Source organism: Stegodyphus dumicola, chromosome 2 (genome assembly GCF_044657685.1).
Source record: "Stegodyphus dumicola isolate Sdum_Otavi_A_Nest chromosome 2, ASM4465768v1".
Taxonomy (NCBI): domain Eukaryota; kingdom Metazoa; phylum Arthropoda; class Arachnida; order Araneae; family Eresidae; genus Stegodyphus; species Stegodyphus dumicola.
This window is the reverse complement of record NC_140769.1, coordinates 84,135,190-84,154,995: the sequence shown is the minus strand read 5'-3', so window position 1 is coordinate 84,154,995 and position 19,806 is coordinate 84,135,190. Positions and strand designations below refer to the sequence as shown.

The window sequence follows — 19,806 nt, the reverse complement described above, 5'->3', positions numbered from 1 at the left end:
GTTTTGCTAAGATAAATTTATATATTATTAAAAATTTTCATTCTGAAATATTAATTTTTATTAATGATTAAGCAATATTTCTCTAAAAAAACTCGTAAGTATACGAATACTTTTTGAGCCGCTGTTCTATTTTACAGAAATAATTTCTTGATAATTGAAGAAGAATTTATTTAGTATATAATTCTTTCATTCTTTTCAAAGAGATCTTGTTTATTATAATTCATATTCATATTTTTCTAAATGCACATTTGAAGTATTTTACTTCTTGAAGAAGATGGATTTATCTCAGTCGCCCTTGAAATCGAGAGAGTTTAATATATAATATACTCTAGTTCAAAATTCATTTCTTACCTATTTTTATATATAATCTCCTATTCCTTTGAATTTTCAGTGGCCAGAATATTCGTTTACTATCATAAACTGAGAAATTAACTCCATATTTAATGCGTAAGTCTGCTTTGCAAAAAAAAATTACAATTTCCAAAATTATGGTGTTTGAAATTTTTTTCATCACTCACAATAAAATCTTTAAATTTCTTTCTAGGAGCCATTTTGTTAGCTTCTTGATTTCGATTCCGAAAAACAGGGAAAAGAATCAATATCATCTGGCTGTTTTATTCTACTTTAGATCCATTCTTAACAACAGACTTGATGTACACATTATAAGGTTATTATCCAAGCTCGGTCGATAGGACTGGATGCATGAGTGTTATTCGTATACTCATATGTAACGTGAATATGAATCAATTTCTCTTCGAAAGTTCTCATGAACGCATCCTTTTCCTTAGGCAGATAGCCTTTGTTTGCTTCAATGTCTTATCTTAACATATAAGTATGTTATGAGTGATGTTTTGTAGAGACATTAGGTAATTTTGGAAGCAGGTAAGGTGAAAAATTAGCAACGCATTTGCCGGGAATCGAACCGCGGACCTCTGGAATACCGGTCCAGACCACCACACTACGAAGGCACGCCAAGAAGGTGGGTGAAATACCTTATGTATAACCTTTCTTTTAAAGGGCGACTAGGGTTTTGGAGAGATCCAATCGCCAAATCCTGCGGGGAAGAAATCATTCTCCACCACTGTTTTAGTTCGGGCGCCGAGATATTAGGTATTTTTGGAAACAGGCAAGATGAAAAATTAGCAACGCCTTCGCCCGGAATCGGACCTCGGATCTCTGAAATACCGGCCCAGTGTGCAGACCATCACACCACGAAGGCACGCCAAGAAGGTGGGGGAAATACCTTATAGTGTGAATTAAAACATAAGTAAATAACCACGTGCTTCTTCAGTTTTCACAAAAGGATAAGCATTCCTTTTAATTGTATATTTCAGTCTTTGGAAAGTAAGAAATGCTTTTCCCCAACATTTGAAAACTGCCATTGTCACTTCTTTTAAAATTTAAAATAAATATATAAACTGGAAACTCTTTATTGTTTAAAAAAAAAAAAACTAATGCCGCTACGTGACACTGACAGTCGGAAGTTATTCCATTCCATTTGAAACCTCAGAAGAGGACATTAGAAACTTGATTCCCTATTTTGCTGTGTCTTGAAGCATACAGTAATTCTCCTGTCAAAAAATAACAGCAACACTGATCTATTTAAACCATTTATGTGCCTTCGCTGGCTGTCAGAACCTGAGTGATTATTTTGCGCACGACCGTCAACTAAACTGTCAACCATTCTCGAAATCAATAAACGATTTTATCTCTCATTTCGCTCAACAGACTAAAAGTCACGAGCAAAAGCTTTTTGTTTTTTGTTAAATGCCTTTTTGTTTGCTTATTTATTGGTTTTTAAAAGGTCATGAATGAGTCGCAAAATTTTTAATTTTTATTAACTGTTAGCGAAGAACTATCATTCATCTCTAGGCTAGACAGTTTAGATACTGAATTCTAATTAATTCAGCAAGTCTGCTTTTGAGCGATGTGTCCTTTTTAGGTATGGGTGCTGCGACGTTTTTTTTAAAGCGTGATTAATTTGACATTAAAATTTCTTGAGTATGTTAAACGAGTCGTAGAGAACGGCACCTATCAATTAAGCTTAAATTTCAAGATTTTATTAATTAAATACGCAAGCTGTTCCCACATTTTTAGACGATTTTCATTGTAATTACAGAAGTAATCGTACTTTACCTAAACTTTTTATGTTTTAAATGTTCTGTTTGATAACCCTTATTCTTCACTATCTTTATACACCGTAATTTCCAAAGCAATAATAAAAGCCTTTTGCAGGTGTATTCATCTTTTGTTGCTGACATCATATTACCGACAAATATTGGTGTTTGGAAATTCAAATTCATTTTTTAAGAGGTATAAAATATGCTATAAAAAGAAGGAGAAAAGGTAAAGTTATATACGGTATTGCCCCTACCTACGTGATATTTTTCCGTCAAACATCCATCTGGGAAAAAAAATTGGCTGAACTGTGAGGCTTAACTTTACAGGATATATTTAAACTAAATTATTGCAGGGGTTTTGATACCTGGTTAATATTTGTAAATTTTGAACATCGCATGTCTTACACGTAACCACCAGCCTATCATGTACAAAAAGATTATATATCTCCACCTTATACTTCACACTAATTGTCCCTAACAACAAAACGCTCGACTAATGCCACACCTCAGCCATTTACACCAAACTCTTTGCTACCACTGCGAGCAGCATATCTGAAGGTTCATTCGATTTACTTTATAGCTGTGAGCAGTAACATTATCATATATTCATGTTGGTACATAAATATTATGTATACCTAGAGGTAAAACAGTTACAACATAGTTGTTGCATATTATTATGTCACTTCAGTATAATTGTTTCCACATTTTTATTTGACGACATGATATGTAAAAAGTGAAGAGGTAGAATTATATACTGTATTGACCTAAATATATGATGAATTTTCCCGTTAAAAGGCTAGCTGAAAACCATATTCGGATTAAATGCGCAACATTACGAAATATATTAAGCTAGCTCTTAGTCCTTAATTTTCTTACTTAAAGAAAGCATATTTACCACACGTCTTTAGAAAATATTCAATTAATTATCTTTTTTATAGAACTGAAGTTAATTAATTTTTTTGTGTCCATATAAACCATCTGCATAAAGGGTAAATTAATGTGGAAAGATGAGAAAGGTAAGGGTTTTCAGTATTCGCAAATGATTTGCTGATGTCGTTAAACTTTGCTGGAGTTTGATGCGCATTTGAACATGGACTTTTTTTGGAAGGGATAAAATGATATTTGGTCTCTGTTTCTTTCTGAAGGGAGCAGCAGTATTTTGTACTGTTCAAATAAAACCTAAAGAGAATAGCATTAAGTTACTACCTTATGCCGAAACTGCACTTTTCATACAGAGGAATTTATTAAGATTTTCAAATTTTCGTAGAATGTTTTTCACATTGATCAGTTGAGCTAATCACTCTCTTAGATATTTATTTCCACAGGAATATTCTTTGGTTTGTCGGTCAGAGCTAAGGGAAACCAGATGCCGACGGTAAAAATTCCCGGAATAAAGCTTGGAACGAGCTCACAACTATAAATCAAATAATTTTTTATCAATTTAACTGTGTTTATCCTTTTAATTTTAATTAATTTTATTTAAAAATTTAAATTTCTATACGTTTATGCATTCTTAGTAAACTTTTATATACATAAAAGTATCCTCAAAAGCTGTTGGTGAAAGCAAAATTCTGTTCACATACCTAGAGTCAGCAGATACGAGCAGATGAAAAACTAAACTGCACTTATTTACTGTGGAATTATATCTTCATTAACCGTTCATGCTATTTATGAGAATTAGATCTAAGTCAGAAACGAAATGATATTCAGGAGACTTTGCAGAAATAGGTTGAAAAGGTATGTACGCAATACCTGTATCAGTCTTTAAGTTTCCAAGGAAAGCAGCGATACTTTTGTATCACTTATACCATTTATGCATATAAATGTATGTTTTGTATACCATTTATGCATATAAAGAGAGAATTTTCACCTTTTTAGAAAGATTTCGATTATGAATTAAAAGAAAAAAGAGCAAATGTTTCGTAATAAAATTTTCTGGCAAGCTTATTATTTGAAAAGAAAAATGTCGTCTGCTACTTTCAAATTTATTCTTCTTTCAAAATACCGCATGTAAATAAGCTTTAGATTGAGAAATATGCTTTCCGAAGAGAAATACTCCTCTTCCATTCTTAAAAAAGGTTCTGAAATGCTTGGATTAGAAATTCGAAGTGCAAAATAAGAAATATTATTAATCGGAGAGGAAGAAACCGTCAGTCATTACTTCTACATCGAAAGAAGACTGCAAATGAATGCCTGAAAAAGGTACGTACTGTTTCAAATGTTTCTAAAGTTAAATCGTTGATAACAAGAGACAATCCTCGGATGCAGAAATCAATTTCAAAGTCTTTCACTACATCTGTAGCAATAAAAAATAAAATAATTAATCAAGTTTACAGCTTAAGAAAGCTAAACAAATAATGTTCATCAAAATTTCCCGAGGCATGTGGCACAATACAGAACAGTTCATAGAACCCTGTATGAAAATTGTTTAGTAGGGAAATAAATGAAAGAGCACTTTATTCCTTAATGTAAAAAATTGTCTTTGCTATTGAAAACGAACAGGAAAAAATGACTTGAATCTAAGGAAAGTTTGAGTAAAAGATTTATGACTGTCGAATGATTTTCTTACAATGGGAAATTGAAAATAAGAAGAGTGGAAAAAAATTTAATATCAACTCATTGTACTATTAAAAGAAAGTTTTATGTCCGGTATTTACAGAAGAAATCCTCTTTCTTTATCCCAGTGACTTTGAAAGAGCGAAACTGCGTCAAAATAAAGAAACAAGTCATACAAAAGTATCACTGCTTTCCTTGGAAAATTAAAGACTGATACAGGTATTGCGTACATACCTTTTCAACCTATTTCTACAAAGTCTCCTGAATATCATTTTGTTTCTGACTTAGATCTAATTCTCATAAATAGCATGAACGGTTAATGAAGATATAATTCCACAGTAAATAAGTGCAGTTTAGTTTTTCATCTGCTCGTATCTGCTGACTCTAGGTATGTGAACAGAATTTTGCTTTCACCAACAGCTTTTGAGGATACTTTTATGTATATAAAAGTTTACTAAGAATGCATAAACGTATAGAAATTTAAATTTTAAATAAAATTAATTAAAATTAAAAGGATAAACACAGTTAAATTGATAAAAAATTATTTGATTTATAGTTGTGAGCTCGTTCCAAGCTTTATTCCGGGAATTTTTACCGTCGGCATCTGGTTTCCCTTAGCTCTGACCGACAAACCAAAGAATATTCCTGTGGAAATAAATATCTAAGAGAGTGATTAGCTCAACTGATCAATGTGAAAAACATTCCACGAAAATTTGAAAATCTTAATAAATTCCTCTGTATGAAAAGTGCAGTTTCGGCATAAGGTAGTAACTTAATGCTATTCTCTTTAGGTTTTATTTGAACAGTACAAAATACTGCTGCTCCCTTCAGAAAGAAACAGAGACCAAATATCATTTTATCCCTTCCAAAAAAAGTCCATGTTCAAATGGGCATCAAACTACAGCAAAGTTTAACGACATCAGCAAATCATTTGCGAATACTGAAAACCCTTACCTTTCTCATCTTTCCACATTAATTTACCATTTATGCAGATGGTTCATAAAAACAATCGATATAACAAAGCATATATTCCCTCAGAAATAAATTTTGTAATGCAAGGGATTGTATAACGAAAAAAAATCTTTTTAGAGGCCTCTAAATTGCAATCTTATTTTTGAATAAAGAATTCGTGCAGCAGTTTATTATAGTCGAAAAAGCAATAAGGTAGACTTTCAAGAGCATTTCTGGAAATCGAATATTATTTCAGGGCATTTTTGCGAATAGTAAAACTTTCTTTCATTCTTTAGCAGATATTGTTTAAGAATAAGGAATAATCCTTAGAAGTCATAAAGAGCTATGGCCATTTATTCCTTTAAATTTCATTTTTGCCAATCTAAAGGTAGTGAGCAGTGAGCATAGTGAGCATTTTCCTCAGATGTGAATCGAATATTAGAATCACTGGAGTTCCAATGGTCTTGTGGACTTCTGCTATGATATAAAAACATATTCCTTAGGCCAAGTACGGTAAAATGGGCCTACATCCAACCTTCAGATGATTCTCCGTCTCGATGCAATTACAAATTTCCGAATATTAGCAAAAAATTTTATATATACAGGGCAAAGAATTCTTGAATGATAGAAAAATTTAACTAACTGTATTTATTTGAAAACACTGTCAAGTTTATGGTTTTTATTTCGTGAAACAAACGACAAATAAAATTGTATCATCGGAATAATTCCGTTCAACTACTGAACTCCTGACTTGGAAATTTAGTGTAACTGTAAGTGGAAAAAGTGATAAGCTTTTATTTGACCCAATTATAAAAATGTAAGCAAAAGTATTTTCAATTACAAACTAATATTTGTCCGAACTGAACCAGAGCAAGAACTGCGTGTAAAGGTTATCCATAACTGATGCAATAAACTGAACAGAATATTTAAACTTTGAATAGATACAAATTGTTAAATATACAAACTGTTAAATATATAAAGTGAAATTTAATATACTAATCTACCATGCTAATAAGAATTTAACATATTAATCTCCCATATATTTCTAAATAGCATTACATGGTTTCTTGATTGGAAGATCACGAGTAACAGCTAAGTCTCTTTTCAAGCTGCTACAAATTTATAAATTCATGCTGCGCGCTTCGTGGGTTAATGTTAGACGTTAAAAGGAACATTCTACTCCCTTGAACTGTCATCTTGGTTCTAGTACATGGAAATGGAAAGCGTACTAGTTAGACTATTTTTAGAAGAATCAAGGCATATATTGTACATGTGGCTTTGATTGACGTTTCTTATTCCATGAAACACAGTAAACTCCTAATAATTATTAAAGCGTTGCAAGGTTTTTATGTTAATTAACCAATTTTTGTAATTTTGATCTTTACTATAACTTCTTTCCGTATTCCTTACCAGAACACAAATTAACTTTTAGAGTATATTATAAGGTATTTTCTTTCTCCTTTCTGCATGCTCTCGGGATGTAACGGTTCTCAAATACACTCAGCGTGTATTTGAGAGGTCTTCGAGTCTTGGCGAGAGTATTGCTCATTTTTCATGTCTCCTGCTTCAAAGTAACCTAATGACTCTACAGTGGCGCCTGAACTAAAAGGTGTTGGATGATGATTCTTCACCACCAGGATTTGGCGACTGGGACCCCTAGTTCTCAAGTCAGTCGCTTGAAAGAGGGGAATATATTGTCTCCCTCCTTTCTGCATGCCTACGTGCTGTAACGATTAGCACACTCGGCGAGTATTCTAAAGGTCCAGGTTCGAGCCCTGGGGAGGGCATTACTAATTTTTCACGTCTCTTTACGTCTCGTTCAAAATAACCTAATGTCCCTACAACATGAGTTGAGGATTTTGAATTTTAGGAAGAGAGAGTTTCTAGCACTGTTGCCGCGTTGTTAGAATTGATGGAGCTCCATCTAAAAAGGATTATTATGGCTTTTGCATTCTTTTGCAGATGATATTTTAAACTTACTCGTCGGTAAAGATTATTGAGTCAATTAGGTTATAGTTTATTTATTTTTCTATGTATTCGTAGACTATTGTATCAACGTTTAAATTTATTTAACTGTTATTTTTTTAATTTACATTGCCTCGAAAGTGGCTTGTCTGTAGCCCATTTAATTCTAAACATTTAACGCATGACAAACCTCGTATTACGTTAAATGTTCAGATTAAATAAAAGTTTATTTTAAAACCGTCTTCATTTTTAAGACGTAGTGATAACTCGCTAGTCTGACTGGAAAGGTCCGCAGGACTTAGTTCCAGATCAGTAGCAAACTTGCAGCGTGTGATTTTCAATAAATATTGATATATCTCCGGAACAGAGAAAAAGAGCTATTTTATTTGAATAACTTTTGCTGCTTTGTAAATGTTAAGTGATGCGTAAACAACTCTCCCTCCCCTAAACCGAAAATATTTTCTGAAATAAATTTAATGCTTCCAGAAATGTTATTTATTTATTTTTCCTTTTCGATGCTATTTGTATTTACATGATAATGGTATTAAAGAAGGAAGTAGTTTTGATACTTCAAGTCATATGAACTTAAGGTAAGTGATGCCACCGTTCTTGAAGATGAAACGGTATACGCTATTAATGTCCTCCTTCTTCCGTTTAGTTCCATGAATCATCTGATAAAAATAAATTCATCTTTAAAATTCTTTAGAAAATGCACTTGCGCTATTACACTTCAAAAACTTAAGAATAGAAGGAGATAAATACCTTATACTGTTTGGAAATCAGGATGTATTTGGAATAAAATAGTTCATTGGATTATATTTGGTTGAAAGCTGTGATAAAATCTTCAATCTTCTATTGCCTGAAAAATTAGAGGAATATATTATTCGAGAAGCATTGTAAAGCAAGTACATTTTCCAGTCATTTTTGAGCACTCTTTTAGTATTATAATTATAATATGTCTAATTTTTCTTAACATATTTCTACATAAAAAGTAAGAGTTTTTTTAACTTATCAATAGCTTGTAACAATCGGTATCAAATAGTTTTACAACAAATGATATTAATATTTACAATGATGGTATTTATTAAAATATAGAATGTTTGTAATATATAAATAAATTTGAGGGAACAATAGGATATATTAAAGTGATAAAAATTATGCGATTAATAAGAAATAAAAATTATTAAAACAAATTTTAAAAAATAAATAAAACTAAATAAAAAATAATTAAATAAACTCCATCACCTAGACTTGATTTAAGTTCTGGGATTAAACGAACTTTTGATGTTTAACGTCACTGAAATAAGTTTTAAGTGAAATTCATTGATGCATTCAATTAGTTTAAGTATTATAGTTTTTGTGCGTTTTAATTACATTATTCACATTAGTCTAGGTTCACGTCAGCTGAATCATATCAAAAGTAAACAACTTGTTAAGTATTTAATTATTTTATCTTACAAGTTGTTTTATGTTAAGAGTCTTTACTGTTCTCCCTTTCCTGCCTGAATGCTGATTCTAGTTCGCGCGTATTATTCAAGTATGGTAGAAAGATATAATATTTAAAGTGAGATTTTGGATTGCTTAGACATAGCTTATTCAGCCTGCTAAAGGCCACGTTACTAGTTCAAATTTTGTGTTGGCAGTCTGTCTTCGGCTTTGCTTTAGTCTTCCAACAGTGCTTCTGACGCCGTTGTAGGCTTGAGTCAACTTGCCCGTTAGTCGTTTCTGTATAGCCATTTGGCTTACTTAAGAATTAGTTGAAATTTGAAATTCCTTACTTCTGAGTTACGCCATAAATGACGGCTTGTTTTGTAAGAACAAGAAGTGGTTTCTGTGAAATTATTTGAGTTCTGGATAAAAGTGTCTTTTATATACTTTTTACGCTGTGTGTTTGATTAACAAGATAGAGCAATAATTCGCTTACGTTTGTTCAAGAGTCTTGACTTGGTGAATAATACGTAAGAGTTCGAGACTCAGCAAACGTGTATAAATGTTAACACTTTTAGCATGAAAACATAAAAGACACTCAGAATGATTTATTTTAAAATTTTATGTATTGTAGATGCATATTTCAGTACTTTGGCATATTTAATTAACCAGTCAATTAACCCAATGATAGGAAAATTGCCTCCTATAATTAATTGAAACGATTTGAGTCTTTCCTTTTAAAAAAAATACTAAATTGAGAATCAGCCTTGCTTTATTTTAAAAATGAACATCGCTTCTACATTTGCTTGCTTTGCAAAATCGTTGGACAGCTTGAGCTTTCCTTCGAACAAGTTGAAAAAAACTTAGCTTTAAAATGTAAAGCATACAAAATTTCAAAAAATAAAAAAAAAGCTTTGAGTTTGTTAATTAAAAATTCGTTAAAGTTTTGCAAAATATGAAATAGATAATAAAACAAATTCCAGATTACAAATGCGGGCTTCCAGATGCCCATAGTCGCTGAACACTGGTAGTTCGGTCTGAGGTTCGAATCCCGCGAACGGGCTGGCTGCATGGGTGTTTTCGTGGCTTTTTCCATGTGTAACGTGTATACGAGCCAGTTTCCCTTAAAATGTCCTCCACGAAGGCATCCCTCCCTTAAGGCAGATAGCCCTCGAGTGCTTTGCCGTATTCTAATAAACCAAACCAAAAAAACAGATGCCCATATGCGGGTGGAAACGTTCAATATTCAAAATTCGATGGCTCTTAGGTACCGTTGCTTTATCACAATGCGAGAAACATACATACGTTTATGCAGATTCTTCATTATTTAATTGCTTTAAATATAACACAGTGCTCTAATATTTGGTCGCAACAGTTTGAAAAGTGAATCAACGCAAAAAGTGAATGGATGCAAAATGTCAGAATGAAATTAATAGCCCTGCCGCGTTAACACTCATTTCGGCTAATAAAACTGTATCTTGTATACTTTTATTCGACTCACTTCTAGTTTATGTGTACTGTAGTACTAAAAATCTCTTTAAAGTGGCAGTTTAAAACTTTAAATCTAATATGGTATACAAGGTTTACTACAGCATTTAGTGCACGATTTCTTTCCATCATGACAATTTATTAGAGTGCACAATTCATTTATAGAAAAGGTTATGTTGCCACAGTTTGTATTCTGTCAATAAGTTATATTTTGCCTGTTGCAAAGCACCATTTTAAATGCAATTCATAATTTACAGATAACTAACTAGCAGTATTTAATAACTAACGGAAGGAAAATGTTTGCTTGCTATAAACGATATAAGAAAACTCAAAATATTAAATCATTATTCCCCAAAATGTGTAGAAGATGAAATTTGCTTTTTAATCATTCTATCAACACGGAACTAGATGTTACCTTTTAGATAGTGTTGAATTAGAAACTCAACTGTTTCAAGGTTAAACTTATTCAAATTTAAGTTTCTTTGATAGATAGATGACAAAACAACTCAAACAAAGCAAAATAATATTTTTATTTAAATTAATGAAATGCAGCTGAACAGTTAAAATAGAAATAAGTAGAGTAAAAAATTAAGAAAAAGTACATTTCTTAACAAAATCTGATGAAACAAAAAACGAAAATATTATTTATTCAATTAAGTACAGAAATTAACAGAGAAATTTTCCTTATTAAAATTCCTTTTCCTAAACTAATGTGATTCATAAGAGCTATTATGAATAAAGTTCCGCAATAATTTAGAATTCCAACCACAAAAATCAGCTTTATATTTGCATTATGTTTTTAAGTAGTCAATTTGGCAGAATATTATGTTTTATTCTTTTTTTTTCCAAGTTTTTCAAAAGCGTGTAAGGAAAATTCTGGCACATTTGAGATTCGAGTTTTTGGTTTTATATGAATTTTAATGTCTTAATTAAAAATTTAATTGAATCTTTTTTCGATTTTTGATCTCAAATGAACCAGGAGAACGAAACATGTTTTCAAAACATATTAATCGACTTTTCTGAAACTTTAATGCATTTTCTCCTGATAAATTTTTATAATTTGTATATTTTTATAATTTTGTATATTTTTCCTTTAGCATTTTTATTTTTCGAGTTTGTTCTACCATAAATTCTGATTTAAATTTTGAGTTATTTAGATATTGTGTTAAACATCTTTCATACGGTTACAATTATTAATATTTTAATATTGTTGAGAAATTGCCTTCCTTTGATTCCAATTGAATATTCACTTTACATGCTTTAAGTTATATATATGTGTAATAAAACTGCTCCATTATTGCGATAAGACTGCGTTATTATTGTAATAAGATAACTTGAAGAAAAGTAAGTTCCAACGTATTGACGATGGTTCTCGGCATTACAACTTGAAGACAACTTGATTGCGTAGTTAGAACGATGGATGCATAAACCAAAAAAAAAAAAAAAAAATGTGAGCATGGCCTAAATTCTACAAATAATTTAATTTTTGGATAATGCCTTGGATAATGCACATTATCACTGTGGGTGCGCTATGACACTCCCTCCCCTCAATTTTGTACAAATTACATCACAGAAGGGAAGGGCGAAGAGAGAGAGAGAGTTACGACGCAATTAAGCTTTTATACCGCATTCCAGTTTAGATCACATGGCAGTTTAATGTACAGGTGTTGGGTTCAGACTTCATCAATAAGTGCGCAATGCATATTACATGACGGAACTTTTTCGTTTAGTTAGAAAACGTATTGCTCTGTTATTTTTAGAATGAAGACAACAGTCAAAGGGCTATTAATTTATTATTTGAAAGCTAGAATTTTATATATATATCTATACATACATTCGTTCCTCATTTCGTTCCAATTTTTTTTTTTGCAGGCAAGTAAGTTAATTTTAATACCCTTCCTAAGTTTGACCATTACATATCTAATTAAGTACTTTTGCTTAACTTTAATTTAAAGGATTATGTCAACTTTGATCTTCTTATGATTTTGAATAACTTTTTTTTATGTTAAAAAAATGTATCACTTTTGTTTTACTTTTGAATCTGAGTTTGAAAATGAGAATGTCGAGGAATATCTCTTCTAAAGTAAGGATATCGTTTAGTTGTGTTCTTTATGAGCAACTTAAATATAAAAGATTATTTACTAATTTGATTTTGTTTATGAAAGTTCTTTTGGCTTAAATGGGCTGATGCCTTTCTATTGATTGAGTATTGTTCGTGACTTATGATTTGGCTCTAGCAGAAATATAATTTAATCCTTATTTAAAAGAAATACTCTCAGTTTAATTGTTGCCAATCGACAGCAGATTGGTTTGTAACCATTGACAAGTCAATTAATCTGCGATCAATGACAAGCTTCCATTGATCGCAGATTAATTGACTTGCTAAAAGCTACTTTTTCAATGCTAAAAAGTTTTACTTTTGATTTTGGTATTTTTGCAAAAGAGAATTTTTCTTTACGGATTTCTTTGTTTTTAAAGCAACAGAGGTCTAGGAAATGCATATTTAAAATACTAATTAAAATACTGACTAATTTTTTCTTATAATAATTCATGGTTTTAATGGTAATTGGAGATCGTATATAAAAAGTTTTCTAATTATATATATATATGTATATAATATATATATATATAAATGTGCCAGATCATAGTATTTAAAACATTACAAAAGTTTAATTGGGTAATACTCATTCTTGTTTCAATACATCATTAATTACATTGACCGTGCAATAAAATCTGAGTGCTTTAAATAAGTATGCAGGTTATTGAATTTTCTGAAAATGCAATTCAGCTAAGTCCAATAATTTAAGCTGAAGAAAAAATGTATTCAGTGCAATTCTATCTCAGAAGATAATCTGGATATAATTCTGTAGCTATTAGATATATAAATCGAATTTAAATTATAACTGTTAAACATTTATTGGAATAAAACGTTCAAAACGTGATTAATGTTTTGCGTATCAGTTTCTTACGAAGCTAATAATTTCTCAGTTTTCTTTTTAGAAAACTTCTTCCGTAATGGGAAAATAATTACTTCTTTCAAGTGCTTAGTTATGGAGAATTGTTAATCAGATAGTTAATACAATGTTAGTAAATACACATATATAAGATACTGCTATGTTTCGATAGATATGTGCAAAGATAACATATCAGAGCTCTAGACAAATAGAGCTATCAAAATGCATAAAATCTTATACATTCTTTTTTCAGATATGTCAACCGTATTATCTGTCTGAGGCAGTAACAGGAAACTGGAATTAAATATTCTTAACTATAGCTTAACTTAATGATAAGCAGCTATGAACAATCATTTGGAAAAAGTTTCATAGGTAGTTAAAATTAAAAGAAGAATATTATTAATGAAAGCTGAAAGGAAAATAAAACTAAATGTGACAAGGGCTTATCAAGGTATTTCTGATGAGTTAGTGTTCGTCGTCTCTCGGAATTATTAATCAGAAGCTTATTATTGTATTTGATACAACTAGAAACGTGTCTTGGGGCTCTGAATAAAGAGTGGTAAGCAAATATAAAAGTTCTATGGGCAATTATTTATCATTTAAAGAATAAAGTAAGCAGTTACAAAAGCTTTAGAACAAAATTTTATATCGCACAAAAATTGTAAAACAGATAAAAGAAGCTTAATGACTCAAAAGTGTATAAGAGTTTCCAGATCAAAATGCAAGACTCCATTAATATGCAATCAAAATTATATACAGCAGTAATTTATTCGTCTTTAAGTCAGTAGAATTTCAAATTAATTGCTTTTAAATGAATTGTTGGTTAGGAATACTTTAAACAAAATACAGCCTTTACTTAAAGTTGCTTTTCCAGGAGAGGAAAAAAAAAAAAAAAACTATTTATTTCTAAGGAACCTTAAAGTGTGTCTTTTCTTTAAGATATATATGTATTGTGAATGATTTTGCTGAAAATAAATTAATCAAAATAATTAATAAATCCCAAATTTGCTTTAACACAATAGGTGTACAGTAAGAATATACCATGTAGTTATAATTTTCATTATGGTAAATATTAAATAATAGTTTATTTGCTTCATTTTTTGTTTGTCTTGGCTCTTCACAATATTTTAAGACCTTTTTACTTCCGTGTACGAAGTAAAAAGGAAGTACTGTAATCGCGAAAAGTTTCAGGCAGCATATTTCAACGAAAATATCCATTTCGACCGCTATCGAATGCGATTTAACGATGTTTTTGCGTGATATCTGTACGTAAGGACAGAATAAAAGACTCGTTTCCTCCAAAAAAATTATAAAACTGCATTAAAATTAATTCTGTAGAGAATTTTTCGTGGCGTCTGTACGAACGTATGTACGTACTTACGTATCTCGCATACCTCAAAAACGAGTAGCCTGAGAACGTTGAAATTTTGTATATAGGACTGCTATAACATGTAGATGTGCACCTCGTATTTTTGTTGCAATCGGCCGCACCAAACGTATATAAATATATTTATATATATATCCACTTTGTTACCCGGCTCAGTGATCTCAGTTTCTTTACTCGTATATGTTTGTAAATTGTACATTTTTTGCTTTAAAAATGATTGAATTATGTTGTTTTTATCTTCCGGTTAAGGTTTTATGCCTTTAGTAAATCTGTATGCAATATGTTTAGAATTATCAACAATTTTAAAGTTGTTTAAGTGCCGCTCACCCTAATAATGTTTTTGATGGCGGCCATTGATTGTTTACGTTTGTAACAGCAGACTAGTGGATTTGTTGCCAATCTAGAGAACTTAGCTTCGCAACAACAAAGATAACGCCTTCATTTATTATTGCCAATTAAATCATGCTTAATCCTTTCTGGAATTTTTTTGAGGAAATAAGTGTTTAAGATTTACTTCCTAATTTTTAATATAGATATTTTGAGTTTTTATGTATTTTTGCCTTCTCGCGGAGTGAGAACTGAATTAATTGAATGAGAAATACTCAATCGTCTGTGAAAAACTGTTTCTTTTTTGTTTTGTTTGCTTAATTTCTTTTATACATCATTCTAGCTTTATTATAGTATTTGAATAAAACATGTGGCAACGAGTAGATAATTCTATTCTTTAAATGACATAAATTTTTTGCATTATGAGTTATAATATGAACGAAATATAATACTGTTAAGTGAATCTAGTGCCAGAGTGTCGCTATGGTAAACAAATACTAGAGTGAATTTTAAAGAATGTATTTATTCTGTTGTGGTTTATGCGCTGTCGGCGAAGTAGATTTAATTCAATCCAATAAGTTTAAATGAAATGCAAGAAAAAATGCATATAATTTAATATTCCGTACGAGGAAGTCATGTGGTGTACACATCAGATTTTTTTATTTAGCTGAGGTGTAAAAAACGAAAATTTTAAATGACCTCCTTCTTTGATACTTACCATACATTTGATGGATTTTTTTCATCAATTCATGACCATTGCTATTTATTTTCTCTTCCTCTCATCCATTTGCATGCAGCCAAGTGTTCATTTTTTGCTCAGAAATGATTATTTTTTGTTTATGTAATTTCTTGTACATTTGAAGCAACTATGTGAGCTGGCTATGTGTCTCCTTTACAACGAATGCAGTTTTGCATCCATCTCTCATGTGTTTGCATATTTAACATTGATACAACCCATATCACGTGATGCAGCGTAGATATCTGCATCGTCACTTAAATATTCAGAATAATGTAAACAACTACTAAATGGAAGACTACAGTTAATAGCTCCATTTGATGAACAAAATTTAAAAAGAAAGAAATATTTAAAAGAAAGTTTATATGATTAGTTTTGAAATTAATACTGGAAAAGGAAATGATTTTTAAATAAAACTTTATCTAATATTAATATGGAGCATTAGAAAAATGAGATGAAAATTAATTTTAAAACAAAAGGCATATTATAGGGATTTTTTCTAAACCTCCAAAACTAGTATAGTTATTTTGATTAATTTATTTTTGCATTTTTCTTAACATTCAGCTCGTAAAACAAGGGCGTTTTAAAAAGAAGAGGATTGTAAGTGAAAATGAAAACCAAATTTGATATATTTTGAGGAAAAAAATCTATTGAAAATATCTAATTCACCTAATGAAGAAGCTCTTGAAAAACTGTTGCAGACGTAAAGCCAGACTACAGTTAATGAGGTGATAATATTAACGATTAGCGATTTATTGATTGTTTCTTTTTTTCTGACATAAATGTTATATTCGTTAATGCAGAATTTTATCGGTTTCTTAGTTTGATGGATGACTGATTGTTAAATGAAAGGAGCAAGGAGCATTTCAATCCCTTTATAAGAAGTCTGAAACATGCTGCTTAAGGCTTGAAGAAGAGAATTTTATTAATTACAGAGAAAAAGTAATTTATTTTTGCGTTTTCGTAAAATATCCCGACTGTTTACGTAGTAGATAAGAGAAAAGAAATCTGATATAGTAGTATAACTATAGTAAATGTTTTTTAAGAGATTGTTTTTTATAGCGTTTTAAGAGGAAAGCTTTTTTAAAGCTTTATCATTGAGAAAAAAAGCATGAAATTAAATCGATTTCTCTTTCTATATTATCTTCGATTGAAAACGAAATCCACAGCAAAAAGTTTCAAATAAATTTGAGAATGAGAAGGTTTGGATGAGCGAATATTATACGGCTTTTAACTAAAGAATATAATTTTAAAGAAAGCGTAATCTTGTAAGAGAATAAATACAAACAGAAAAAGAAAGTTCCAATAAACTCTCATGTTGAAATTATATTTTTTGCGCGTTAATAGAATTAAAACAATGATTGACGTTTTATGATTTCAAAAAAGGACTCATTGACGATACACTAGATAATATACTAGACGAGATATAATAGATAAAACATTCGTGTAATTTCTTATTCTTATTGCTGCATCAAAAATTGAGAAAGTGTCACAAGAGTAACTAATCCAAAGTGCACAAAGCACTGATTAGAAAGTAAAATTAAGTCTTAAAATAGTCAAATAAATATCAATAAGTTTTACCAAAACAATTATCAGATAAAATACTTGAGTTTGTGTTCTGAAAATGGAACTTGATTTAGACAAACATGACAAGTTAACTCTTCAGTTTCAGGATAAGGGACACAAAATTCTGGACGACTTCTTCATGTTCTTTAATATATGGCAATTATAAGATATGAAAATTATTAAATTCTACATCAAAAATGCTAATATATACAACATGTTATCAGCCGAATAGGACATAAGATATAATAACTGCACGAATTTAATTGTTATATAGTTTCATGGATTTAGACATATATTATTATCGGTAATAAATAGTATTTTATGATATGCTTAAAGATAACATGCGTGTCATAAATAACAAAGACTTAAATGTAATAAAGGAAATGAATCACAGAAATTACAAGATTATGCCATTAAAATATGATTTCTTATGGTACGGTAGAGAAGTATTAAAAATTAGCTGCATAACACAGTTAGCAAAAACTGAATGTGCTTTCTGTGCTGAACAAGAAGCATTTCTAATAATGCTTAGTTACCATGTGTGATACTCATTTCAGCTACTTATTTTTGTCACAAATATTAAATAAGTTTAATAATATTAGATATGTTTATATTTATTTCTCTGATTTATTAGATGCTTTAGATGTATTTAGCAATATTAGAAGTTTAGCAATTATTTGTCTAAGAATAACGTACAGGAGCCTGCAAAGACTAGGACTGCATATAGGAGTATGAATTTTACAGTGGGATATATCTGTTATCTTGTTCGCTAAATGAATTTTTCAATGAAATATATCTACTAATAGCAATATGTATCACATTTTATATCAGGTCAGTATTTTGCCACCAAGACGGTCGTTTGTTATAATTATGATGTTTCTTTCCATTGCCATTGGGCGCGAGGGAAATCTTCTGTTCGTCTGTTCGAACTAACTTGCAAGATATCATACATTTAAAGACAAGCATTGTCTTCGTGTTCGTTGTCTGTAGATCTTCTGGAACTTTAATAAGACACATTTAGATCCAAGAAAATTTGTCTCAACCGCCATTTATCTTTTAGAACTTTATGAACTTTCGGCATGTTTAGAAGATGGACTTCTTTAATTTCTACTGAGAAACGTGTCTTGAGTTCCTCATATGTTGCTTCCTGCAAACAGTACTCTCCTGCATTCAAATGCTTCAAATAATAGTATTTTACAGCTTTATCACATAATTTACAGAGGGGTTTAAGGTGTTGAATGTGATACTCTCAAACCATTTTCCGGTACATGATTTTGTATTATATACTACTGAAGTGTTTTGCTTGCTCAAATTAGCACATATTCGTTCTCATTTCGGAAGTTCTTTAACATTTTTGAAATATTACATTGATTACAAATTCAAACCTTCTGTTTCTTTCAAAAAAGAAGTCAGTTTGTTCTTAAAAACTTTCCTTGAATGTTTTTATATAGCAAAATATTTCCTTAGTTAAGCTGAGATATACAACTTCTAAAAGCCAAAAAAAAAGAAAAAAAAAAAACTAACTATAAGTTTATGATGTATTTATATACCTCTGAGGTAAGTGTGTTTAAATGAGTAGAAAGAAGTGAAATCTCTTGTTTCTATGTGTGTGCGTGTAAAATATAAAATTATGAAGAAAACTGTTAACAAATTACTAATTAAATTAACCAAATTACTGACGTAACTCAAAATATCCCTTTAAATTTCTAATTTAAAAAATTAAAACCCTTAAAAGCCACTGAGGTTGTGTCGTTATACATTGTTAACACCTTCACATTCATATATATATATATACACATACATAAGTATATGTATAGATAAATAGGTATATATTCACACACACACACACACATATATATATATATAATGAGAGAGATATAGAGAGCGCAATATTTGTCCTCATACATCTAATTACATACACATGTATCTTTAGAGTTTTCGAAACAAATAAGACAATATTTTAAAAGAAAATTAATATAGGAAATAATGAGAGAAGTATTTTGGCTTTAAAATCCAGAGAGTATATCATTGTTACAGGCTTTTGGGGAACTTACTGGTTTCAAAACCACTCTCTTAGCTATTTAGAAGGTTATAGAAACAAATTATGCGTTGTGAAATGTAGCTCTTCCATAATATTAGTCTTAAAACTGTTACTAAAAATTAGAGATGCTATTTCAAATATACAGATTTTTAAAACTGTAAAATACCGTTTCTCATTCCTCATATAGAGAAAAAACAATTGTTTTGCATTCAACAAATAAATGTTTCATTTTACCAATCTTGTGAAAAAAATATTAAAATCATATGCATGCATAATGATTAAAATAA

General features: G+C 30.3%; 1 long non-coding RNA gene across 1 annotated transcript in view; it reads right to left on the bottom strand.

Annotated features, from left to right (window-relative positions):
* Positions 1 to 8,081: 8,081 nt before the first annotated feature.
* LOC146998500 (uncharacterized) overlaps positions 8,082 to 19,806 on the bottom strand; it is a 163,820-nt gene continuing 152,095 nt past the window's right edge. The window contains exons 3-4 of the long non-coding RNA XR_015039317.1: positions 8,355 to 8,451; positions 8,082 to 8,263 (exon numbers count right to left, since the gene is read on the bottom strand). This is a non-coding gene — a long non-coding RNA (uncharacterized LOC146998500). The remainder of the gene's footprint in view (positions 8,264 to 8,354; positions 8,452 to 19,806) is intronic.